The sequence below is a fragment of the Culex quinquefasciatus genome, chromosome 2, assembly GCF_015732765.1.
Source record: "Culex quinquefasciatus strain JHB chromosome 2, VPISU_Cqui_1.0_pri_paternal, whole genome shotgun sequence".
Lineage (NCBI taxonomy): Eukaryota > Metazoa > Arthropoda > Insecta > Diptera > Culicidae > Culex > Culex quinquefasciatus.
In genome coordinates, this window is record NC_051862.1 from 126,876,676 (window position 1) to 126,903,616 (window position 26,941).

The window sequence follows — 26,941 nt, forward strand, 5'->3', positions numbered from 1 at the left end:
TTCAAAAACACAAAGAATTTATTATTTCCAAACTTATTTTACCTTTTCCTAGTAGATCATTGTCCGTAGAATTCGAAAATGCATTCCGTTTTAAGATTCAAAATCATGTTAAATCATGATTCAATATCGTCGATAATATTATCGCAATAATGATAACGACAACGATAAAATCATCGTTATCGTTATTGAACCTCGATGATTTTATTGTCAATAACCTTGGATTCTATGATTTTTATTCGTCAGAATGGATTGATACTTTCCAAAAATCAATATTTATAACTTGGCGAAAATTGGAAATTGTATTTTGTTCGCACGAAATATCACTAATCCGTAGTCATCTGGTATAACACTTTTAACATCGGTACTTTTTTCAGACCTCCATGAAGAATTTCGGAAACCAATCACCATTTGCCATTGTCAGGGTTAGCGCATAAGTTTTCCAGAAAGCTGCAGGGGCAATTTGCCAACAGGAGAGAACAACTCTGATCGAGACACGCCGGCACCATCATAATTCACTTTCCTCCTCTCACTTCCATTCCAAACTAGCTGCTCCAAGCTCTCTCCACATGAATCTTTCTTGCTCTGCTCCGTGAAGGTCCAGTTGAGACGCACATTCGCAACTGGGAACGGTGCCAAATCTCAGCATCTCCCCATCTTGAACTTGAGCTTGAAAATTATGGCTTTATTTTTTTCGAGCTTTCAAAAGATGCATCACAGATTTCACTTTTTTCCTCAAACGCTGTGATAATTGTGGTTAAATAGGGATTTACGGCGGCATGCGTTTGAAACTTTTGGCGCTTTCGAGCTCTCCGAAAATGGGGGAAACTATCAATAAAATAACAAAAAAAAAACGCTTCAAAAATAATGCCGGCGTCGAAAATCGAGGGCACTTTGCCAAAACAAAATATTTTCGCTTTTTATTTCGGACGCTGCAACTGAACTGTGTACTCACGTGAGAGAGCAAGAGTGAATTCGGGCGGAATCGTGGTGCACTCTGTAATTTATTGATCTCGTGAATTGGCCATAATTTCTGGCCCGTTTATGGCTTTTTATTTTCACTGCCACGCTTCTCCGGATCTTCATTGGCCAGTTGGGGCATTGTTTTATATGCGATTGCAATTGCGGGCTGCTTTTTTTCGATTGTGTGGTTTTTTGCTTAGTTTTTTTGTTGTTGCTTAAAGCAACGCGATAATGCTTTTTTTTATTTCCATTTGATAGGTTTTTAAATTTTATGACGTCATGTAAGAGAAAATTTAATGGCATTTGAATCATTTAGAAGTTACAGCAAACTATTTTACAGCCAATTTAGATAATTTTTGATCAAAAAATATTACCCCCTTAATCTGTCGTAAATTTTTTCGTTGGTTTCGTCATTCTAAACGGGGATTATCAAGCATGAAATTAAGTTACACGGAGAAAAATCAGTTACCGAAATCGTGAACTAACGTTTATGATTTTCGGAACCACGAATTCCACTGTATTTCTTTTTTTTAAATAGTATCATGCAATTTGAACACATTGTTCCTAGTTCCGAATTTCATGAACGTTTGTTCACGATTTCAAGAACTAATTTTTCTCCGTGTAGCATTGCTTCATGCCCGTTGTTGACACCACCATCAACAAACACGTCCCGTAAACAAAACACTTTGTATCAACATCTCAAAGCTTGTACGAGTCTTGTGATATCATCACTTTTTCCATCGAATACAAAACCCCTTCCTGGAGAAGTGATGCCATCCTCAGATACATCCCGTCCTCCCTGTTACATGTTACCTGCATGTGAAAAAAGTTACAAATTGAAAGGTAAACTGACGACGTCTCAATCTTCATGCAAGTTTGCTTGCTGCATAGAAGTAAAAGTAACTGATGATGAGAAGCCCTTGGAGTCTGTTGATGCACTTCAAGATTGTTCAAAAAAGGTAGGGACGATTTGCTTCAAATGTTATTATGAATGTATTTATCTAAATGTATTATGAATGTACTTATCTAAAATTGTGGTTTCGATAAGTTATTTAAAAAAAATCTATTTTATTTTATCTTAGTCGAAGCATCTTGATCGCAATTTTCCCTTTAAAAATAGCACGTGTGCAAAATTGCATCCCTCTCTCTCTGGTATGCAGATGCAAGGTGGGGATGAAATTGAACGACCCTGGTTGAAACATCCGGACCCATTTGGGGGTTGTTTGCAAGTGATGATACTGCTAAAGAAAATGACAAAGATTTTCACCCCTTGTCTTGCCAGCAATGTAACAAAGTTTGTTTGATGAAGGGATTAGAGGAGAGTAGCGAAAGCAAAGTGAAATGTTTCCTTCGCGCTGATTGAAACAACAGACAGCAAATCAATAAACTTGCAGGAAAAATTGTCAACGAACGAAAATGAGTTTTATGCTCGAAAGCAATTTTCCGAAAGTCAGCCGAGCGTGCCAGATACAGTTCTCAAGTAAGTTCTGACACGATTTCTTTGAAGAAGACTGTATTCCCCCACTCTCTATCACCCAGCCCTCAGGGTGAAATATAAATAATATTCAGAGGAATATGAGCAACTCAGAACTTGACGCAACAACCATATCTTGCCTTTGAGTAATTGATGTTGCCAATAAATAACGGGTGAGACATGCGACGAGCCAGAGTGCACCATCTCTGGGCAAAATTGAAGAAGTAAACTGAGTTCTATATGAGAGAGATGATGTGTGGTGATGGGAATGAGAAAAAATGGTAAGGTGGAATAGACTTTGGAAAGTTTCTAGACAGATTGAAGATGTTTGACACGTTTGCATAAAATATAACTTAGTCTATAATAATATCCAATTAAGCCATGTTGCAAAACTTCAAATTCTGTTGTCTGAATTCTCTTTATGTTTAAAAATTGAAATGCTCCTGAAATGAAATAATTTTATAAACAATAAACAATAAACAATAAACAATAAACAATAAACAATAAACAATAAACAATAAACAATAAACAATAAACAATAAACAATAAACAATAAACAATAAACAATAAACAATAAACAATAAACAATAAACAATAAACAATAAACAATAAACAATAAACAATAAACAATAAACAATAAACAATAAACAATAAACAATAAACAATAAACAATAAACAATAAACAATAAACAATAAACAATAAACAATAAACAATAAACAATAAACAATAAACAATAAACAATAAACAATAAACAATAAACAATAAACAATAAACAATAAACAATAAACAATAAACAATAAACAATAAACAATAAACAATAAACAATAAACAATAAACAATAAACAATAAACAATAAACAATAAACAATAAACAATAAACAATAAACAATAAACAATAAACAATAAACAATAAACAATAAACAATAAACAATAAACAATAAACAATAAACAATAAACAATAAACAATAAACAATAAACAATAAACAATAAACAATAAACAATAAACAATAAACAATAAACAATAAACAATAAACAATAAACAATAAACAATAAACAATAAACAATAAACAATAAACAATAAACAATAAACAATAAACAATAAACAATAAACAATAAACAATAAACAATAAACAATAAACAATAAACAATAAACAATAAACAATAAACAATAAACAATAAACAATAAACAATAAACAATAAACAATAAACAATAAACAATAAACAATAAACAATAAACAATAAACAATAAACAATAAACAATAAACAATAAACAATAAACAATAAACAATAAACAATAAACAATAAACAATAAACAATAAACAATAAACAATAAACAATAAACAATAAACAATAAACAATAAACAATAAACAATAAACAATAAACAATAAACAATAAACAATAAACAATAAACAATAAACAATAAACAATAAACAATAAACAATAAACAATAAACAATAAACAATAAACAATAAACAATAAACAATAAACAATAAACAATAAACAATAAACAATAAACAATAAACAATAAACAATAAACAATAAACAATAAACAATAAACAATAAACAATAAACAATAAACAATAAACAATAAACAATAAACAATAAACAATAAACAATAAACAATAAACAATAAACAATAAACAATAAACAATAAACAATAAACAATAAACAATAAACAATAAACAATAAACAATAAACAATAAACAATAAACAATAAACAATAAACAATAAACAATAAACAATAAACAATAAACAATAAACAATAAACAATAAACAATAAACAATAAACAATAAACAATAAACAATAAACAATAAACAATAAACAATAAACAATAAACAATAAACAATAAACAATAAACAATAAACAATAAACAATAAACAATAAACAATAAACAATAAACAATAAACAATAAACAATAAACAATAAACAATAAACAATAAACAATAAACAATAAACAATAAACAATAAACAATAAACAATAAACAATAAACAATAAACAATAAACAATAAACAATAAACAATAAACAATAAACAATAAACAATAAACAATAAACAATAAACAATAAACAATAAACAATAAACAATAAACAATAAACAATAAACAATAAACAATAAACAATAAACAATAAACAATAAACAATAAACAATAAACAATAAACAATAAACAATAAACAATAAACAATAAACAATAAACAATAAACAATAAACAATAAACAATAAACAATAAACAATAAACAATAAACAATAAACAATAAACAATAAACAATAAACCATTTGGTGTCAAAGGGGCTTTTATGTGAAATTGGCGTACTGAAAATTTCGAAAAAACGTATTATTCATTTAAAAAACCAAAATAGTAGTTTATGCAACAAGTTGCAAAAAGAGGATTTTTTCAGCACGAGTCGTACATTTATTCAACGAGGTTCACCAAGTTGGATAAAAACGATGAGTGCTGAAAAAATCAAGTTTTGCAACGAGTTCCATACAACTTTTTTTGCAATTCCAAAAAACACACACTGAGTGAAATTTTATGTCAAATTTTCATGTATTTTGTCAATAAATCGTTTAAATCAAAAAAATGTTGAAAAATGTTACTTTTCGAAACAAGTGCTGAAAAGTTCAACTTTTCAGCACCCATTTGAGTGCTTAAAAGTAGAACTTTTCAGCACTTATTTTGAAAAGTGTTGCTATTCGATTCTGTTATTTTTGGTACAGAAAAGTAGGCTATTTCGTCGTTCAAGAATGACAGGAAAAGTGAGTAGTTTCACGATGGAATTGCAAAAAAAATGTTTTCAAAACTTTGCCATATTCGTTACTCAACTGTGAATTTTTTTGAACATGTCATTTTAAGGAAAATAATGTACTTTGCGCATCTACGCTAACCCAGAAGGCTCTTTTTTATTTAGAACACAATTTTTCCTAATTTTCCAGAGTTATTTTTTAGAGTGTAACAATGTTCTACAAAGTTACAATTGCAAAAAAAATGATATATAAACATAAGAGGTTTGCTGGTTTGCTTGTAACCATTACGAGCTATTTTTTGCTTTTTTCTTTGTTTTGTCGTCTGTGCACGCGTCCGTGTCCAACTTTTTCAAAACTTTTTTTTTTCGTAAAATCGCGACAACTCGTGATGGTTACAAGCAAGCCCCTAATGATTATTTATATTTTTTTGTAATTGTCTGCTTTCCAACTTTGTAAAACATTGTTACACTCTTAAAAAATATTCTTGCAAGATAGAAGAAAACACGAAATTTTAAAATGAAAATTTTTGTTCTACTTGAAAGAAAATAAGATTTGAAAAGCACACTTAATTTCCTTTAAAATCCTTCGTCTCGAAATATCAAAAACGTACCTCGGATTCGTGATCAGGGACAAAAGTCCCACAAAACGAAGAGGGGTCGGGGCAACTTTTCCCGATTTCGTGTGAGCTATTCAAATTGCATTTTACAATTCATAGTCACTCTAAATAATGGTAACTACTTTCAACAAGTTCCTCCTCCAGAGTTGGCAGACGCCTTCCGAGTGGCACTTGGCGACAATTATGACACAATTTTCAGTTGGTCCTTTTGAGTCATCACTTTTTTCCCTTTTGCTTTCTCCAGTAAATGAATCGTCGTCCTTAAAGAGTGAACATTTTGTTCCTGCAAAGTTTCCCGCTTTGTGTTGAATGGGGGGAGAAAAAAGAATGGTCTGCCACAGGAATAAACTGGGTTTAATTGCTCCCGGGAAATAAGTACTATGTGGTTGTCGAGGTTCACAGCCATCAGTTCCGGTAATGGATGGGTGTCGTTCCTAAGCTGGTCTAAACATGCTTTTTTTCTCTGGTGAAACTTCCTCCTACTTGCGAGGAAGGATGCTTGGTCGCGTGTCCCTTTTTATCTGCATTCAGCGAGGTGAAAATCTTTCTTTTTTTAATTTTCATTTATGAATGTCGTATGAAATCTACCTATTTCAGCAAATTTTATTTATTGAGAAGACTAGTTTAAATAACTTTCAAAGTTATTTTTCAACGCTGGCCCATCTTCCAAGTGAAAGTCACCAAGAATGCAATAAACGAGTAATGCATGTGTAACAGAATGCGACGTTGGATGCTGCTCTGAACACATTGAGAACTTCAAGAAAAAGTAAAAGAAAAAACTTGAGGATTACAACGGCATCAGCCAGACAACTTTGGCATGCTTCAGTGTTCTACATCAAGCGGATCTACAGAAAAAGAGAGAGAGAGGGATGGACTTTTTCTTTCGATTGCAGTGGATAAAACAAGGTGCTGGAGGTGGATTAAGCTCGAACAAAGCGGGATTTGTATGGCTTTTCGTGGAGACACGCGGTTAATCAAGTGGAAATTGAAGCGCAATTGCTGGACGGCACGAGAGTGGCCTTTGGAAGGATGGTTGATTGCTTAATCGAGATGTAACAGTTAATCTTGCCACACTTCGAAAAAATCGTGTAATTTTCTGTCGATTCAATGCACATAACTGGAGCGTCAAATAAGACGTAAGATTGTGTCTGATTTGAATATTACACGAACCACACAATCAACTGAGGTCGCGTAAAATTACATTTAACGTAATTCTTGTGGGAAACTATTCTTATTGGAATTTGTTGATTCTTACGACATGAAAGAAAACATGTTAATATTCGAATTTATCGATATTTTTATTGAACTAAGTCATTATATTTCACTCATCACACTCATTCACTCATCACAATAACTGAATCATTCATCACTTTGAGACACAACACTTTTGTTTTTCCTTTTTATTTTGATCACTGAAATCCCCGCAAGGTCAGACGATTTCCCGGAGGTCCGCTTCCAATCAGTTCTGTCGTGCCACTTTTTGTCCTCACCGGGAGTTCATCATAACAGGACTTGAGAACCTGGCTGACCTGATCCGGTCTCCATCAGCATCATGGTTCACTTCGGCCTGGCCTAAGCGCACATTCCGGAACGAACTCCGACGAAAGGAAGAGCAGCGTCTGTGAAAATATTGAACTGCTAAAAATTAGTCTGGAAAATACGAAAGCCATGCACTGCAGTTATATTTACCTTTGTTCACGCCTAATAAATGTCCTCGACGGATGATGGGTGTTGGCTCCGACAAATTTAAGTCGATTTTTTAGGAAGACAGCCTGGCTGACATTTGTCAAACTGTCAAACAGGATGATTCGTCGCGTCGCGAAATTAAGTTTCATTTCACTTAAAATTACATCAAAAGATACGCTCCAGTCATGTGCATTAAACGGAACGTAAAATTCAGTCAAAAGTGTTTTGTTTATTATTTCATCTGATGTAATATTCTAGTTTTGTGTGTGCGGTTTAAATTTGAAGTGTTGTGTGATAATTAGCACAATTTTAAATCGCATTTTGGATTACATGCATTGTTTTTAAATGATGTTTGAGATTACGTCATGTGTAAACTTCAGAATTTTTTAGTGTGTGAGTATCTTCAGAAGTTCACTTCTGCGAACAATTCCAAGGAAACAGTTGAATGTAATGAATGCAAAAACAATCAAAAGAAGACAAAAGAAGACAAAAAAAAGAAATGTCAAAATCAAAATCAAATTTTAACCAAAAATAAAAACAAGGCTTTGCAAATTTGATTACAGGTTTTTCCCTTAAAAATGAGGGGTCAACAAATAATTATTGAGTAAAATTAAAATTGTGAGCATGAGCATAAGCATGGTTGGCTGCCAATGAGCATCTACTCCGTTATTGACGGATCAGCTGAAGTTAAACAATGAATCAAAAATGATTAGTGGGAGCCAACGATCCATTCACTGTTTAATTATTGAGTAAAATAAAAAATTCACTACAAAACCATAAAATTCGAGTGTTTATCATTTAGAATGCATTCTGAAATGTTTTTTTTTTTAGTTTCAAAAAAGAAGACTTTAAGCTATTCACAAATTTTTAATTTTGGGACCATAGATCAGTAAAAAATTAATAAATATTAATTGACATTTGGCATTTTTTAGGCTACCATAACTGCAATGATGTAGGAAGCATATGAGAAATTCTCTACCAAAACCGGAAATGGATTTTATTTGTATTTTTTGATTTGGCTCAAACTTTGTGGTGGCCTTCCCTATGGCCAAATATGCTATTTTGTGTCATTGGTTCACCCATACAAGTCTCCATACAATTTTGGTAGCTGTCCTTACAAAAATGGTATGTAAATATTCAAACAGCTGTAACTTTTGAGTGAATTTTATGATCAATTTGGTGTCTTCGGCAAAGTTGTAGGTATTGTTGAGGACTTTTGAGAAAAAATAGGTACACGGAAAAAAACTGCAGATTTTTTAATCAACTTTTTTTTCACTAAAACTCAATTTCCCAAAATACGTATTTTTTGATTTTCGAGATTTTTTGATATGTTTTAGGGGACAAAAATCCGCAACTTTTGAGCCATAGAGAAACATGGTCAAAAAATCTGCCGCCGAGTTATGAATTTTTGAAAAAATAGTGATTTTTGGAAAAAATCGAAGTTTCATGCAAAAACAAGTTTGACATTATTTTTTAATGCAAAATTGAATTTGCAATTGAAAAGTACTTTACAGATTTTTTGATAAAGGGCTCCGTTTTCAAGATATAGCCACCGAAAGTTTGATTTTAGCGAAATATTTGCAGTATTAAAATTTTCAAATTTCAATTTTTTTCAAAAAGTGACTATGAGTGACCATTTCTAATTTTTTTTTTGATACAGAAAATTTGCTATAAAATTGTCTAAGAGACATTGAAGATTGGACCTCTGATCAGAAGTTAGTTCCCACGGCGAGATTTCCACTTTACTTTGCGTTCGAGTGCGTCGATGGTCGAGTGCGGTTCGATTTTCTCGTGCGCGTGTTTTGAGTAGTGTTTTTTTATCGATTTTCCCGGAACTTTTGCCTGGTCGACTCGGAGGTTTCCTGGAGTTTTGTTGCGTACGGGGTATCACCGGTTTTCGGCCTGATACGGCGTGAAATCCGCTTTTTCGTCGAGGTTTTTCTTATCGGAGTCGGCCTCGTGTTTGTGAAGTGTTTTGCGAGTGTGTTGGTGGAATGCGGTTGGCCGGAAGGAATGAGCAGGGCCACAGTGCCGGAGTGTTTTCGGTTTGGTGCCCAATTGTCCGGGAAGAGGGGCTCGAGTTCCCTGAACCGGGACAGGGTGCGGTGGAGGCGGGGTTGGAAAGGGCAGCGGCGATGGACGGGGCACGGGCTTTTTGCTTGTGTGTGTGTGTCGTTGGCATGGTGTGCTCGCCGCTGTGAATCGTGCTGCCACCGTCAAAGCAGTCTTTGCCTTCCAAAGAGATGGATTCTGCTGTTGGTGTTTGACAGCTAAGAGGGTATTTTTTCATAAGGGAGTAATCGGTACTTACAGACTTTAAAAAAAAAGCTGCAGACTTAAAAAAAAAAAACTGCAGACTTTTTTACATTTTGGCAGAGAAAGGAAAAAAAATCTTTTGTGTGTACAGCAATCGAAGTCTGTATTTGCTTTGCAATAGAGTTATCTACGAAAAAGATTGAGGTTAAATTTTGTACCCGCCAGCAAAACAAATGGGGTGCTGCGGTGTGCGTGAGCTCGGGCTTAGATAACTCTATATGAACTAAATCGGTAGTGTTGGTCGTGCGAAGGAAGAGCTCTAGGAGCAAGTTTTTAATTATATTCCGAAAGCGTCATGGATGGAAGTTAACATTAGCAATGCAGTGTATCCTTTTCAAAGATTGGTTTCAATATTTCTATCAAAATTGTTCCTTTTATTTTTCTTTAGTTCTTATCTATCTACCTCCTAGAAACCTTTTCTCCCCCTTTTGCCCATCAAACATTCTAATCGTCTTTGAGATGTTTACTTTAACATAATCTATACCACCCTGCTACTGTCCTTTAACTGTCCGTCCTTTCTCATTTCATTAATATAAGTTTTGAATATTTCAGCAAGGTATGAAGGTAAATAATTATATAACAAATGATAAATGATAAAAATTGTTAATGATATTATATAATTACACTTCACACACCCTCCACAACACCAATGCGACTATAAATCGGAGCGTTTGGTACGGTATGTCCACGCATCCTTCCACCCCTGTAGATTCTGTGAAATGTGATCCGTTCTCAGAATCCTCTCTGCGGTAAACACAACGCAGTAGGGCTGGCCGCTTTAATTTTTGTAATACATTTTCGGGTGTTCTCGAATGTACTGCAATTATTAATAATGACAAGAAAAGTGCTTGGGGCGTTATCTAATCACAAGACTTTCCAGCATGCTTTCATCGGACTGGCTGCGTTTGTGTTAGATTAGATTAGATTAGATTAAGAGACATTGAAGATTGGACCTCTGGTTGCTGAGATACAGCGGCTTAAAGAAAAATAAATACGAAAATTGAAGTTTTCTAAGTCTAACCCAAACAGCCCACCATTTTCTAATGACGATATCTCAGCAATTAATGGTCCGATTTTCAATGTTAAAACATAAAACATTCGTGAAATTTTCCGATCTTTTCAAAAAAATATTTTGAAATTTTTTAAATCAAGACTAACATTTTAAATGCGCCAAACATTGAATATTACGCCCATTTAAAATGCTTGTCTTGATTTAAAAAAAAATTAAAATATTTTTTTCGAAAAGATCGAAAAATTTTACGAATGTTTCATGTTTTAACATTGAAAATCGGACCAATAGTTGCTGAGATATCGTCTCTAGAAAATGGTGTGTTTTTTTGGTGAGATTTTGAAAACTTCAATTTTCGTGTTTCTTTTTCTTAAAGCGGCTCTATCTCAGCAACCCGAGGTCCAATCTTCAATGTCTCTTAGACAATTTTATAGCAACTCATGGTCATTATTTTTAAAAATTGAAAAACTGCAAATATTTCGCTAAAATCAAACTTTCGGTGGCTATATCTTGAAAACGGAGCCCTTTATCAAGATATCTGTAAAGTACTTTTCGATTGCAAATTCAATTTTGCATTAAAAAGTTTTGTCAAACATGTTTTTGCATAAAACTTCGATTTTTTTCCAAAAATCATTATTTTTTCAAAAATTCATAACTCGGCGGCAGATTTTTTGACCATGTTTCTCTATGGCTCAAAAGTTGCGGATTTTTGTCCCCTAAAACATATCAAAAAATCTCAAAAATAAAAAACTAAGTATTTTGGGAAACTGAGTTTTAGTGAAAAAAAAGTTGATTAAAAAATCTCCAATTTTTTTTCCGTGTACCTTAGGGTGGTCCAAATCCGGACTTTTTTGGGGCTACCCCCTGAAATCAAAGATTGACCCATCACTAGGCTAAATTCCAAATTTGAGCTCATTCTGACCACGGGAACCCCTCCCTCCAATCGCTTAAAGTTTGTATGGGAAAAATAGTCAAAATGTATGGAGAAAAGCACCTGTTTTACTTTTTTACCTGTGGAAGGCGCCATAGTTATCCGATTCTTACCATTTCTCAAATGTAGAACCTTCATTAAATTTAGAACAACTTTCCCGAAGACACCATATTTTTAGGATTTTTTCCCGCGAAGTTATTAGCGCCCAAAACTGACAATTTTTGCGCGGCCAGCTGTAAGGGGCTACCTAACAACGATGTTTATTTCCAATTCGTACACGCACGTGCTCTCTCTCAAGTTCAAACTCTCTCACGAGCTTGCTTGCTTGCCTGCCTGCCTGTTTGCCTACAAGCTCGCGCACTGTTTCTCTGCTTGGACTTTTGTCGTCGTCGTCGTTTTCGTTTGCCGTCCGTTACAGTCCTTACAGCTGGCCGCGCAAAAATGGTCAGTTTTGGGCGCTAATAACTTCGCGGGAAAAAATCCTAAAAATATGGTGTCTTCGGGAAAGTTGTTCTAAATTTAATGAAGGTTCTACATTTGAGAAATGGTAAGAATCGGATAACTATGGCGCCTTCCACAGGTAAAAAAGTAAAACAGGTGCTTTTCTCCATACATTTTGACTATTTTTCCCATACAAACTTTAAGCGATTGGAGGGAGGGGTTCCCGTGGTCAGAATGAGCTCAAATTTGGAATTTAGCCTAGTGATGGGTCAATCTTTGATTTCAGGGGGTAGCCCCAAAAAAGTCCGGATTTGGACCACCCTAGTGTACCTATTTTTTTCTCAAAAGTCCTCAACAATACCTACAACTTTGCCGAAGACACCAAATTGATCAGAAAATTCACTCAAAAGTTACAGCTGTTTGAATATTTACATACCATTTTTGTATGGACAGCTGCCAAAATTGTATGGAGACTTGTATGGGTGAACCAATGACGCAAAATAGCTTATTTGGTCATAGGGGTTTGAGTTAAATCAAAAAATACAAGAATTAAAAATGGTCGAAATCGGCCGATTTCATAGAGAGTTGCTCATATACAGTCGACTCTCTGGCTGTCAATTTTTGGATATCAATATTGCCCCTGCTAACAATAAATTTATCAGTCCCTTCAAGAAGCGTAGTTTTTTTTAACTTCATCACCCCGGTACGAGAATCGCACTCACGACCTCTGGATTGGAAATCCAGCACGCCTTTAGTCGAATCCCATCCCCTACCGGTCAGTATTCCCAGTGAGCAGATTTACTCTTTGAAGAGATCTGACTATGCCGAGCCAGACAGGAATCGAACCCATCACCTTCCGCTTACAAGGCGAAACCCGTAACCTCACGGCCACGGAAGCTCGGCGTTTGATTTTTCGTTCTATAATTTGATAACTTCAGCTCTTGACGGTCCCTTCAATATCGGCAACGAGAGAGTCCACTGTACTTATAATTTTCACTAACAAATTTTGAAAACTGGGCATGACATTTGAATGTCAACCCAAGAAATCTATTCGCCGCAAATATTTTGAAAACAAAGGGGGGAAAATAGAATTTAAAAATCCTAGAAAAATATATCCTTCTTCTTATTTTTAAAATAATTCTGGGAACCAAAATTGAATAATAATTTTTCAAAGATCATTTTCCATTCGATTTGCTTAAATTTGCAGTCAAATGTTTTTTTTTCTTTACATAAAATTTGATATCGTTCATCGTTTTCAGGTTAGATTTTTTGAAAATATTTTTTTTTTGTTTATTACGTGACTTTGTAACTTGTTGAAGTCATGACCAGCTTGACCACCCCTAGAAATATTATTGTTTTTTTTTTCGAAGTGATCCGAAAAAATCATATAAATTTGCTTCAAAGATATCTTATATAGTACCAATGGTTGCTGAGATACAGCCTTCGTAAGAAAATTACACATGAGCAATTTTCCGAGGTTTCGATCATTCTTGTTTTTTTTTTTAATTCGGCATGCCCAAAGAAGCTGTTTTGCATCATTTGTTTGTTCATATAAATTTCCATACAAATTTAGCAGACGGCCATACCAAAATGATATATGAAAATTCAAAAATCTGTATCTTCTGAAGGAATTTTTTGATCGGACCACACTGAAAAAAAATGATACATGGATTTTTTTGTGAGTTTTAGTGACAAAAAAGTGAAATAAAACTCACAACAAAAATTCCATGTTTCATTTTTTCAGTGTGGTCCGTATCTATACCTACAACTTCGATCAAAAAATTCCTTCAGAAGATACAGATTTTTGAATTTTCATATATCATTTTGGTATGGCCGTCAACTTAAACCAGGCCATGACTTAAGGGAGTTCCTAGAACAATTCAACATGGCGCAGTAGGGTGTAATATCATATCGATTTTCCAGCACAGCACTTTTCAGAACCTTTTGGGGTCCTAATCAACTCCCCAAAGTTTGGGACTGATTGGTTTAGTCCTCACATTGCGCAAAGCGATTTAATTTTCCATATAAATTTGTATGGGGAAAACTATTTTATTGAATTATGATATTTATCAAATCCACGTTTCATGCTATATCAAAGCTGGACTCATATTCGGATGCTCTGAAATGTCCTCTACAACTTTCCCGAAGAGAGTATGGTGGTAGCTTGCCCCTATAAAAAGATACAGCGTGTTCAAAACTCGTCTAAAACGTGTTTTTTGCTCGAAAATCACGTTTTAGACGAGTTTTGAGGACGCTATATCTTCTTTCAAGAGCAAGCTAGCACCATACTCTCTTCGGCAAAGTTGTAGAGCATATTCCAGAGCATCCAGAATATGAGTCCGGTTTTGATATAACATGAAACGTGGATTTGGTAAATATCAAAATCCAAAAAAATGGTTTTCTCCATACAAATTTATATGGAAAATTGATTCGCTTTGCGCAAAAACGAAACTATTGGCACTACGCCCCCCGGGGCATGGCCTTCCTCTAACGTGGGATTTCTGCTCCAGCGCCTCTGACGAGACAGGAGAAACCGGGACCGACGTTTTACTTCACCATCCGATAGAAGCTCAGTGGATAAGGCGGGAATCGAACCCGCGTCTCATAGCATCATCGGGATTGGCAGCCGAAGCCGCTACCCCTGCGCCACGAGCTTTGCGCAAAGTTAGGACTAAATCAATCGGTCCCAAACTTTGTGGAATTGTTTAGGACCCCAAAAGGAACTGAGAAATCGCTGTGCTCACTAAATTTGGACAACTTTATTTTTTTCCATACAACCATATTACACCCTAATGGCGCAGGGTATCTATCGTGGCTCACTGAAGTTACTTAAAGCTATACCGATGGTTAATGCACCCAAATAGACTCCCGTTGATGAGGTAGATCATCAGGTAATCACTTTCGGGAGTTCTTGGAAGACTAATAACAATCCAACGTACCCTAGAGGTTCAATGAAGCTAACTGAAGCTATACCGATGTTTAATATATCCATATAGACCCCCGTCGATCAGGTAGATCATTAGGTCATAACTCCCGGGAGCTTCTGGAGGACCCATAACAATCCAACGTACCCCAGAATATCCATCGTGGTTCACTGAAGCTACCTGAAGCTATACCGATGGTTAATACACCCATATAGACCCCCGATGATCAGACAGATATCTAGGCAATGACTTCCGGGAGTTCTTGGATACCAAGATTTGTGGGTGGCCCCTTATCCCTGTTTTGTAGAAGACCCCTTACATAAATGTTTCATTTATAAGTAAATAAAGTAAATTAATTTAAAAAAAAAACATTTTACGCCAAAACCCCGCAATAACGCTCCTCCGATTTGCGCCAATTAGAGCGTTATTTCGGTGTTTGAGCACAATTCAAGATCTAATTACATATTTAAAGAGGAGCAGGGATGGAATAATCGCAAAACAATCAATTTCGCTTGCGAACTTTTTTCACCCGCGAAAAAGATAGGAGACAAATCACGCAAAAGAAAATCGCTCCCGAAATTCTCTCAGAAAATCAATCTGCTGATGATTTTTTATGAATTTCCTTGTCCATACCACTTAAAATTATTTTTTTCACTTTGTTTACACACATTGGCCATCTACAAAATGGGACAGGTCAATTTCCGACGTGTAACGTTACACTTGCAAGTGTAGTAGTGAAAAAGATGTTCCACCGAATAATCAAGATGATGATTTTTTTTAGATTCTTTATACCGATCTTTCGTGCGCGAGAGAGGAGAGCATGCTCTCTTCGGATTTTTTCTTTTAATGAACATCCAATGATTTTCTTTTGATGATGATTATTCCATCGCTGAAGAGGAGTATTTGAAATGTTTTTTTTTTTACAATCTAAAATCTAAATGAGCCAATGATTTAAAAAAATAAAACTGATAGTATTGTAGAGCTGCAAGTAATTATTTTTACTATTCTTAAGAACAGTCAATTCGAAAAGAATTAGTTTGATCATGTAAGTGCAATCTTCGGAAATAACTGACCCTCGGCAAAACCCTTTCCCAGCAACAACTTCAAATCTGTGAAAATCTCCTCTTGACTTCATTTCCAGCCACTCGAAGTGGAGAGTGCAATATTTAAACATCACTCAAGAGAGAGGAGAAGAGCTGCGCTGCTGCACAAGGTTCAAGTGGATTCTTCCAGCTTCCAACAAACCAGAAGCAGTATACTATAGCGAGAAATGGTCCTCTTTATTTCTGGAACAATCATACTCGTAGGGTAACAAAATTTCAAACTAAGCGACTAAGCCAATGCAATTCCCCTCTGTTTGCACAAACCAGTAGCGAGAGGAAGAACAATTCGTCGCCATCGCGCTAACTTGTCGTACGTGCATTTTGGGCCAAATTGAGTTAAGAACGCCATTTTGTGAAGCTCACAATGCCTCACTTTTTGACCTTCACAGATCCCCAAAATTCGATTTCAATCCTGAGATATTCAACAAAAACCGAAAAAACTCCGTGCATTTTTGTCACTTTATATATGAAAGTAGTTTCAATCTTGTAGTGCTATCTTGTCACTCCATGAAAATTGATGTAAGTGCGACAAAAGGCCAAAGGGATTTCAGGCCAGGAAAGTCAGGATGCGTTTGTCGCACGTACAAGCTAGACTACCGTAAACATTTGTAATTATAACTCGGGACTCCAGCAACCAACTTCAACCAAACTTTGGGACAATGCACAGAATGGTGAGCCAAACAAAACGTGTTTGTTATTGTTTACATTGCGTGCTCTCGTTTTTGAATATTCAAGGTCAAACATTAAAACGCGTTTTTCTCGGAACGTCAAAATGGCGGGTGCGACAAGATAGCACGACGACGTCGAATTCATTTCGTAATTGAAGCTGGCAACCAAATCCAAAGTGTTGCCAGCGGGCCTGGCCGTTTGTTTGAGCAATGCAAAGCGAGTTCCCTGCAAAAGGAGGGAAGATTTGTGCAAATATTGGAACGGAAAGTGGAACATACGTGATGAGTTTTAGTTAGTTTTGGAATTGCATCAGCCCTTAAAATCCGATTAAGAGTGAAAGTTTTCAAATTTGCGCGCATCTTCACGTGCCGATGATTTGTATGTGTGATTGTTGCATGCAAGATTTGCAGCAATGATACGATTCAGTTATTAAACTTTTCCAAATAAACACAAACTCATATTGTTGTCAGGAGCAACTTTTCCTTTTGGACTTTCTCCAGGTATGACACCTCCGTTGCTCCGTTTGGATTGTTTGTCATTTATTGGAAGAACCAAAGACCGCCGCCACAAGGTAAACTTCCGGTGGGCGACGGTGGTGAAATATTGCAAAACTTTGCCGCCCGTGCTCGGAACGGATTTGGACGAAGACTTCTTGAGGGCACACTTTGGCACTCTCGGTTTTTGTCCTCCTGGCCACAAACTTGGAACTGGATTGGATACCTTCAGATGGATGGACTTTGAATGATTGACTGAAATATTTGGACTTTTTGTGACTTTTTTTGAAAATACTAAAAGTAGCTTACTAAAGATAAACTACACAGTAATAAAAATCATAGTAATATTACATCTAGGAAGGAGTACATCTTTTCTGTCAGAAAAATGTGTAATTTTACCTCTAAAAATCTGTAGTTTTACCACTTTTCTGGTGTAATGTCACTTTTTCAGTCTAAATTGAGTTAAAATTACATCATAAAGAGGTGATAATCGCCCTTCCGAAATTACAGCTTCGAAATTTACACCATTTTTTTACTGTGTAGAACACTCAATGTAAACGATAACAAAAAAATAATCAAGCCTAGCATTTTAAATGGGCGCAATATTCAATGTTTGGCCCTTTTAAAATGTTAGTCACGATTTAAAAAAAAATCAAAATACTTTTTTCAAAAAGATCGGAAAATTTCACGAAAGTTTCATGTTTTAACATTGAAAATCGGACCATTAGTTGCTGAGATATCGACATTAGAAAATGGTGGGCTGTTTGGGTGAGACTTAGAAAACTTCAATTTTCGTGTTTCTTTTTGTTTAAGCCGATGTATCTCAGCAACAAGAGGTCCAATCTTCAATGCCTCTAAGACAATTTTATAGCAAACTTTTCAAAAAAAAAATTATATATATTTTTAGAAATGGTCACTCATGGTCACTATTTAAAAAAATCGAAAAACTGCAAATATTTCGCTAAAATCAAACTTTCGGTGACTATATCTTGAAAACAGAGCCTTTTATCAAAAAATCTGTAAAGTACTTTTCGAAAGGAAATTCAATTTTACATTTGAAAATAACGTCAAATTTGTTTTGCATTAGATTTTTTCCAAAAATCACAATTTTTTCAAAAATTCATAACTCGGTCGCAAATTTTTTGACCATGTTTCTCTATGGCTCAAAAGTTGCGGATTTTTATCTCATAAAGCATATCAAAAAATCTCGAAAATAAAAAAAACATATTTTGGGAAATTGAGTTTTTGTAAAAAAAAAGTTGATATAAAAATCCGCAATTTTTTTTCATGTGCCTGTTATTTTCTAAATAGTCCTCAATAGTACCTACAACTTTGCCGAAGGCACCAAATTGATTCGAAAATCCACTCAGAAGTTACAGCTGTTTGAATATGTACGTACCATTTTTGTATGGACAGCTGCCAAAATTGTTTGGAGACTTGTATGGGTGAACCAATGACACAAAATAGCTTCTTTGGTCATAGGGAAGGTCCCCACAAAGTTTAAGCCAAATAAAAAAAAAAGTTCAAGATGGTATGTCAGAGACATAACCGAAAGACATAGGACCAAACAATTTGAATGTGTTTTTGGATTGCTAGTGAAATCTGAAATAAGATTATTTTATTTTGTTTCATAGATTTGTCGGCAAAATTGTCATAAATGTTCTCCCAAGGTGAACCTTCTATGAGGGCACCGGCAACTCCAGGTTGTGGCCACTACGGTCGAAATGTCAATTTTCATGTTCAGTATCAAAACCATGAATTTTGATATCCATATTGCCACAACTCGTATGGTTCTGTTAAAGACCCTCCGGGCCCCGGGAAACCTGCTTTGAGATCACCGGTCACTCAAGGTTGTGGCCACTACTGTCGGAATGTCAATTTTCATGTACAGTATCAAAAACCATGAATTTTGATACCAATATGCCACAACTCGTATGGTTCTGTAAAAAGTCCTCCGGGCCCCGGGGGAACCTGCTTTAAGGGCACCGGCCACTCCAGGTTGTGGCCATTACTGTCGAAATGGCCATTATGTTCAGTATCAAAAACCATGAATTTTGATACCCATATTGCCACAACTCGTATGTTTCTGTAAATGTTTCCCCACGCCCCGGAAGAACCTTCTTTGAGGGCACCGGCCACTCCAGGTTGTGGCCACTACTGTCAAAATGGTCATTATTATGTTCAGTATCAAAAACCATGAATTTTGATACCCATATTGCCACAACTCGTATGTTTCTGTAAATGTCCCTCCAGGCCCCGAGGGAACCTTCTTTGAGGGCACCGGCCACTCCAGGTTGTGGCCACTACTGTCGTAATGGCCATTATTATGTTCAGTATAAAAAACCATGAATTTTGATACCCATATTGCCACAACCCGTATGTTTCTGTAAATGTCCCCCCAGGCCCCGGGGGAACCTTCTTTGAGGCCACCGGCCACTCCTGGTTTTGGCCACCACTGTCGAATTGGCCATTTTTCATGAGAACCGCCGCATCATAGCGACTTCCACGCCGTCCGCTTCGCTCGAATTTCCTCCTTCTGCTGCCGGTGGTTCTTCCTTCTGGTTGCTGGTCCTCTTCTTCTATTGGCCGCTGCTGCTGCTGCTCCGTGCCGGCCCGACGTGCACAGTTCGAGTGCTCGTTCCAAAGTGACTTGCTTTTGCGAAATTTTCTGCTTAAATAGCGGCAGAGCCGGAGAACGGCACAAAAGGGGCGCGGTCTCGAATGCATACGCTCGCTCTGATTGGTCATCTGTCCGATTTGTACTGAAAAATTACTCGTTTTGATTGCATGTTTTAAGTGCTTTAACTATGTTTAGTCAGACTATCTATGTAGTTAAACAATAGCTGAAGTCTTCCTCTTTCGATTGGTGGTCCAACCATTTGGATTGATTCACAGGGAAAAAAGATATAAGCGTTCAAAATGTCCCCTTTTTTAACGCTTAAAAGTGACGCTTCGGATCGAATTTCTGAACTGGCCCCCCAATATAGTAAGTAAAGACATAGTCCTATGTCAAAACGAATAAAATCCATTTCCGGTTTTGGTAGAGAATTGCTCAAATGCATTTCCTCAATTTTTTCATCACCGCATTTTTTTTTGAGTTATTCAGACAATGAAAAAAAATATCCGAAATGAAATTTATCAAAGGCTTTCTGGACTGTCTAGATTTCAAAAAGACTCTTTTTTTTGTTCTGAACTTTTATTAGCAAAACACTTTGGCTAATAGATTTGTGATGTAATGTGCCAAGAAAGATGGGATTTGAGAGGTACCAAAATCAAAAATTCGTCGTAGACACTACTTGTGGATGGAACTTGTCTTCTAAAGCAAGGTATTTGTAATGATTAGATATCTTAATCTAGTTTTGCAATTTTATAAGATTACTCAAAAATATGTAAAAATGTGAACCTGATTCATCAGAAACTGATGAAAATTCACAAATTTCTGATGAAATATTACACTCTTTTTGACAAGAAATCTGTCACTATTTCCTGATGAATACCATCATTTTTTGTTTTGTGTATGCTAACTCAGTAGCAAGGCAACTCTATATCACGGTCCAGATGGTGGTGTTTATTTCCGGCCGAGACTCCTCTCTCTATTTGTCTTACTTTTGATTGTTATTGCCGGCGACAGTCAGTGCAACGCTTAGCGCACAATGCAATGTTCAACAGCGTGCATCTATCTTTATCTGAAGGTATGAAGTGACAAAATGACGTTGGGAAAGCCATTCCCTGACTTTGAGAGACTTTGGAAGAAGCAAGAATCTTCACAAGAGGATTGGCGGTGGGAACAATGATGAGGATAAGGACAATTCTCAAGTTTAATGAAAATACGATTTCCTCCACAGAAGAAGATCTATCACGTTGGTTGCTTTACGAGGAGTTGGAGATGGACTTTCGATAACGAATATGAGAATTCATATATTATCTTATTTACTAAATTGACAATTGACTGATGACAGATAACAGTTGACTGAAGACAGTAAAAAGTTTTGTTTTGGGCAAAGCTTCAAAATAATAAATAAAGCAGCAGTTTTGATTTTTTAATTCAGTTTATTTCAATCCTTCACAACACGACTGTTTTCAAACCGTTGCGCGCCGTCACCATCAGCACTGGTAGCTCAATTCTCACCGCCTACTACCTTCTTCTGTCAAAACAAAAACCTCTCTCCAGTACTGCCAACCTGAATGAACCCCCATCGAACACGTTCGCGCATGCCACCGCACGATTCATCCCGAACGCATGAACTCGTTTGTTTACATTCCGCACTTCGTGTCTTGTTCGTCGTCGTCGCCGAAGCGAATGCACTTCTGCCTGCTTCGTGTCTGCGTCTGATGTTGTAGTTGTTCTCGTTGCGTCCGCTTTGCACGGCCTTCTTGGCAGACGACTGGCTCAGTTGTGTTCAACTCGTGCGCTCAGACGGTTCGAAGTTCGTCGTTGTACCGTCGTGTTGTGTTCTCGCAGGCAGTGTGTGTTATCAGCGGTTGATCTGAGTCGGAAGATTCTCGTTGTCGGTTCGCTGTCCTTGTACACGGAACGGAGGGCTTGTCCGCAGGACGGTGTGTCGTGACTCCAGATTTGTTTACCTCTCTCGTGGTTCGTTTTATTCTTGGTTTTCTGGAGGATTGGCGAAGGAAGAATCGCGGTGAAGTTCCATGTGTTGAGAAAGGTTCGGCGAAGGTTGTTTCGAAAAAGAGGTACAAAAAGTTGGAGGCTATTCGGAGAATTGTGCTGGTTCTTCTGGAGCTGTGATTAAAGAATCGTTTCCAATTGATACAATTTGGCCAGCCATTATCTGGTGGAATTTCGATTGTTGTCGTGTCGTTGCATGTGGGATGCATACAATTAGAGTGATTCATGAGATAAACATTCCGGCACGAAACTCGAGGAAAAGATCGATCATAATTGATTGTCGGAGCTTTATTGCTGTGGTCGCGTGATTGGGGAGTGAAACAGTTTCGACGCCGACCCAAAGAAGTCGGTCGAGAAGAGAAGACGTGAAAGAATCTCAGTCTGTGGGGGAAGTTGTTGTGGCTGGCGTACGGAGATCGTGAGGTGTCCGACAGAAACCAGTAAGCAGTGGCGAATCGAATGTAACTCGATAGACGGTATTTCGGAACGGCGATCGGAAAGAAGTTGGAAAAGCTGGTTGTGAGATCGGTGATCGGAGAGTTGTTACCGGTGGAAAAGGTAGGAAACTAGAGATAGGTTGCATGGGATTCAAATTACATCTCGGTGGGACTGTGTGGGAAGATTTATCTTTCCGTTTATCTAATGTTACATAAAACGAAAGCAACAATTCCATGTTTTAAGTTTAGTTAATCCAAACTCAATAAGTATCCTGGAATATAGATCTTGTAGTCTATCGCCGTAACAAGACTGTTTTGCCAAGAATTTGATCATGGTTCATATTGAGTGATGACCTCGGATCCCTTCGGCATTACTACAAACTCTTTGGGAAACTTTTGGGATATTCTGGGTCATCCAAAGTGTCCTGGGATACATATCTATCAAGATTTTGAAACTAGTTAATATTCAGTGATTACCCTGGGACCCTTTGGCATTTTTGTGAACACTTTGGATTTCTTTTGAGATATTCTGGGTCCACCAAAGTGTTCTGGATTGCAGATCTTGGATTTTACCGCTGTAACAACCAGATTCTACCAAAATATCGATAGAGGTTCATACTGAGTGATGACCCTGAAACACTTAGGCCTCACTATGAACTCTTTGGGATGCTCTAAGTCCTCCAAACTACCCGAGAATACGGATCATGGAGTTTAACTACCAAACCAAACCAAAAAACTTTTAATAATTTCACCACTCACACCCGGTTTGTGCTGCGTTCAAAATTGCATCCGTTAGTGCTCTACATTGGCAAGCTCCATCCACCGAGAAGTCAACGAGCACTAGAACCTTCCCCCTCACTTCAGCAGACAACTTAAAACCCCTCAAAACAGCTCCTCGCAAACACGAATTTTGACGAACAACTCGCAAAAAAAAGAGAGTGGCAGCAACAGCATCCAGACCATGAAACTAAGCACTGTAACAGCCCTAAATGAGTACTGCCAACGCTCAGCCCGTTTGAATTATGACACTCACGAAAGATCTGCAATTGCATGCAAGTTGTTAAGCTGGCGAGTTATGACAGCCACCGGAGTTGGAAAGAATTGCAGCGGTGGGATTAATTTGAACTAATTTGCGGCACGTTCTTAATTTTTTTCTGTATAAATATTTCTGAGGGGGGGATGGATTGTTGGACTCTCACTCTGGAGGTCGTGCCTGGCTTACGTGTGCCCTCTCTTTTTGGCTGTCTGGACGAAGGTGGAGTCAAGTCGAGAATTTTAAGTGCCCCGAAATGAGGAACGATTAAGTGCAACAAGAGCGCATTAAAAATTAAGCCAACGATGTCGTTTAGTGAAAAATGTGGAATGATCGTTTTTCTTTTTTGCTGGACATAAAAAAAAAAACTTAATTTGACGATTCAGGTGTTAGCCAGTTTGTAGATTATTCGTTATCTGTGTCAGATTTTTGTAGATTTTTCATTATTGCCAATCTTGAACAACTAAATATTTATTCTATTAAAAAAGGAAATTTACTCAATTTGATCAAACTGTTAGAGGCCTATAAATCAATAAAAACATCTTATTTCTACAAACTGTTGAACTAATTGATATCCTTTCCTCTCCTGTAAAATTTCATGTACAACATTTTTTTTTTTTTGCAATTCCGTCTAGAAACTACTTGCTTTTCCTGTCACTCTTGAACGACGAAATAGCCTACTTTTCTGTACCAAAAATAACAGAATCGAATAGCACCACTTTTCAAAATAAATGCTGAAAAGTTCTACTTTTCAGCACTTGTTTCGAAAAGTAACATTTTTCAACATTTTTTTGATTTAAACGATTTATTGACAAAATACATGAAAATTTGACATAAAATTTCACTCAGTGTGTGTTTTTTGGAATTGCAAAAAATGTTGTATGGAACTCGTTGCAGAACTTGATTTTTTCAGCACTCTCCGTATTTATCCAACTCGGTGAACCTCGTTGGATAAATGTACGACTCGTGCTGAAAAAATCCTCTTTTTGCAACTTGTTGCATAAACTACTATTTACTTGGTCAGATTTTGGCCTGGAAATCCTAGTTTAAGGTACATATTTTTTTGTATTTCTGAAAAAATTTCTGCTCTCGATGATCCACAAACACATGGACCCTTTTTTTATTCGCGATCAATGAACATATGTGATGTGATTAGGTGCTTAACTTACCAAAAATTAGAATTCTCTTATTTTTCCTGTCATTCTCGAATGATTAAACATAATACTTTTTATCACTCCAAAAAACACTTCCTATACAAATTTTCAACATCTACTTAAATGCTGAAAAGTTTTGTTTTTATCACTGATTCTGTTTTGGAGTTTGACACCTCTTTTAACGGCAAACAAAATTCAAGCAGGGACACATACCTCTCACTCTCACTATAAAAATTGAATTCAAATTGTGCTTTTCACAATAGCAAAATAAATTTATTCACTTGATTTTTCAGCACTCGTCACATCTATCCAATGAATCTCGTTGGGAAAAGAACGACTCGGGCTGAAAAAAAGCTTCTTTTTGCAACTATTATTATAAGCTTTAAGTTTTTCAGCAGGAACTTGTAAATGTATTTTTTTGTTTGTGAGTAACAATTTCACACAGTTTAAAAATAATTTCACAATCATCATTTTGATAACTTGCAGAAGTGTTTATGACAGAACCTACAGTTTTTTTATTTAAAAATATTTTTTAGTAAAGCTCAGCTGAGGAGCCTGCAGGAGTAGTCAAAAATTTCGACGCAAGTGTCAAATTTCTAGTAAAGGCTTGTGTTTTTACAAATAATTAGAGTTTCAGTCCGCTCTTTATATAGTTTATAAATTAGTTTTAAGGTATCCGTTTTCCCTTTTGTACATGTAGGACCTCCTACATTTGAAATCACTGAATAGCGAAAGCTACAATATTTCATGAATAAATGAATGTTGCTAGTATTTAAAATTGAGGTGAAAAGTCATCGTTTGTGATTGGACACTCAATAATATTTTAACTGAATGAATGTACATAGAAAAGAAATTTGAATAAATATAAATTAAAAAAAAAATTGAGTTTCAGTGATTTTGGAAAATAGGTTATATTTTTTTCAGATCTGAAGTGAAAGTTCAATAAATATTATTTTGTAGATCACATTAATATTCAGTATATTTTAAAATGCGATAAATTTTCTCTTAAGGGGTTACATACATGTATGTAGAAAATCACAAAATTTCATATTACAGAAAATTTATTGAATCTACTTAAAAGATGATTTTTAATCACTCCTGAAAGTATCATGAAGATATTTCATGATTAAAGTAAGTTACAAACGATTTATGCTGAAAATTTTGCCATGCGCAAAGCGAACTGTCAACTTTGCGAGCGTTTTTCTCTGAACACCGAGTTGATATCTCGAGCTGGGATAGACCAAATTGGCTGAAATTTTGGGTTAAGACTCGCAAGACATATCCCGTGTGCAAGACAAAGCCCGAGTTTGAAATTTTGCATTTTGTTAAAATACAAAAATCAAAAACTTTTGATTTGTTATATGAAAAACATAAAAATAATTTTATCTTTTTTTTAAATAAACTTTTTGAAAATCGGCTTTCGTTTTGCACATAGGACCGGTTTAACGAGTCTTCAATAAAATTTTGAGCCGATTTGGTCAAGGTTGTGTTAAGATATCGTGGCACCGTTTTTTGAAAATACTTACTTCATATAGCTGTATCTCAGCAATGATAAAACCAAATTTCTTCAAATTTATTTTGTTATAGTTGAAAATGTATATTTTTATGTCCTGAAACCAGATTAAAAAAAAGTTTAAGTTTGTGCTGAAACCAACCTCTGACATTTTTGCCGATTTACATTTATTAACCCCTCAAATGCTTTTAAAAGTTTTGAGCTTTTTGTGTAAACGTTTTGAAAAAAAAACAACAGTATTTTAGATTATAATAACAAAACAAAAATCAATAATAAAAATAATCACCGTTCATTGACATAAAAAAACAAGCCAAATTTCAATCAAAACCATTTATTTAATGTATTATATGGATGAAAAGTTGTCTTACAATCAGCAACTAAAAAATCTAAGTTTCAGCGCAACATATTTTTACCTGTCCCATATGCTTTTTTGTCTATTGGTTTGATTTTCAATGTTAAAAATGAAAGCTTTGTGAAATTTTCGGATCTTTTCAATACAAATAATTTTATTTTTTTAAAGCAAGGCCATTTTAAATATTTTCAAAGTTTATGCCCCCTTTCAAAATTGGTCTGAAAAATCAGGGGGCAAAACAAATATTTTTCCAAAAAACTTCAAAATTTCCATGACAATCTGAAAACAATTTAAAATGCATTTTTCTGCATTGATGACAATAAATCACATAAGGAAATTATATTTTTTTTTAATATTTTTTTTCTGAATGGTCTTATCTCAAGAATACATCAATAATCTTGCAATAAATTAAATTTCCTGGGACTCGTTAATACACGGAAATTGCCACAGTAATA

General features: G+C 35.6%; 1 protein-coding gene across 5 annotated transcripts in view; it reads left to right on the forward strand.

Annotated features, from left to right (window-relative positions):
* Positions 1–21,736: 21,736 nt before the first annotated feature.
* LOC6044475 (uncharacterized membrane protein DDB_G0293934) overlaps positions 21,737–26,941 on the forward strand; it is a 280,084-nt gene continuing 274,879 nt past the window's right edge. For 2 of the 5 annotated variants that reach the window (XM_038257882.1, XM_038257886.1), the window contains exon 1: positions 21,737–22,555. The gene's annotated coding sequence lies outside the window, so the exon portion shown is untranslated. The remainder of the gene's footprint in view (positions 22,556–26,941) is intronic. The other 3 variants (XM_038257883.1, XM_038257884.1, XM_038257885.1) reach the window with 3 other exon arrangements.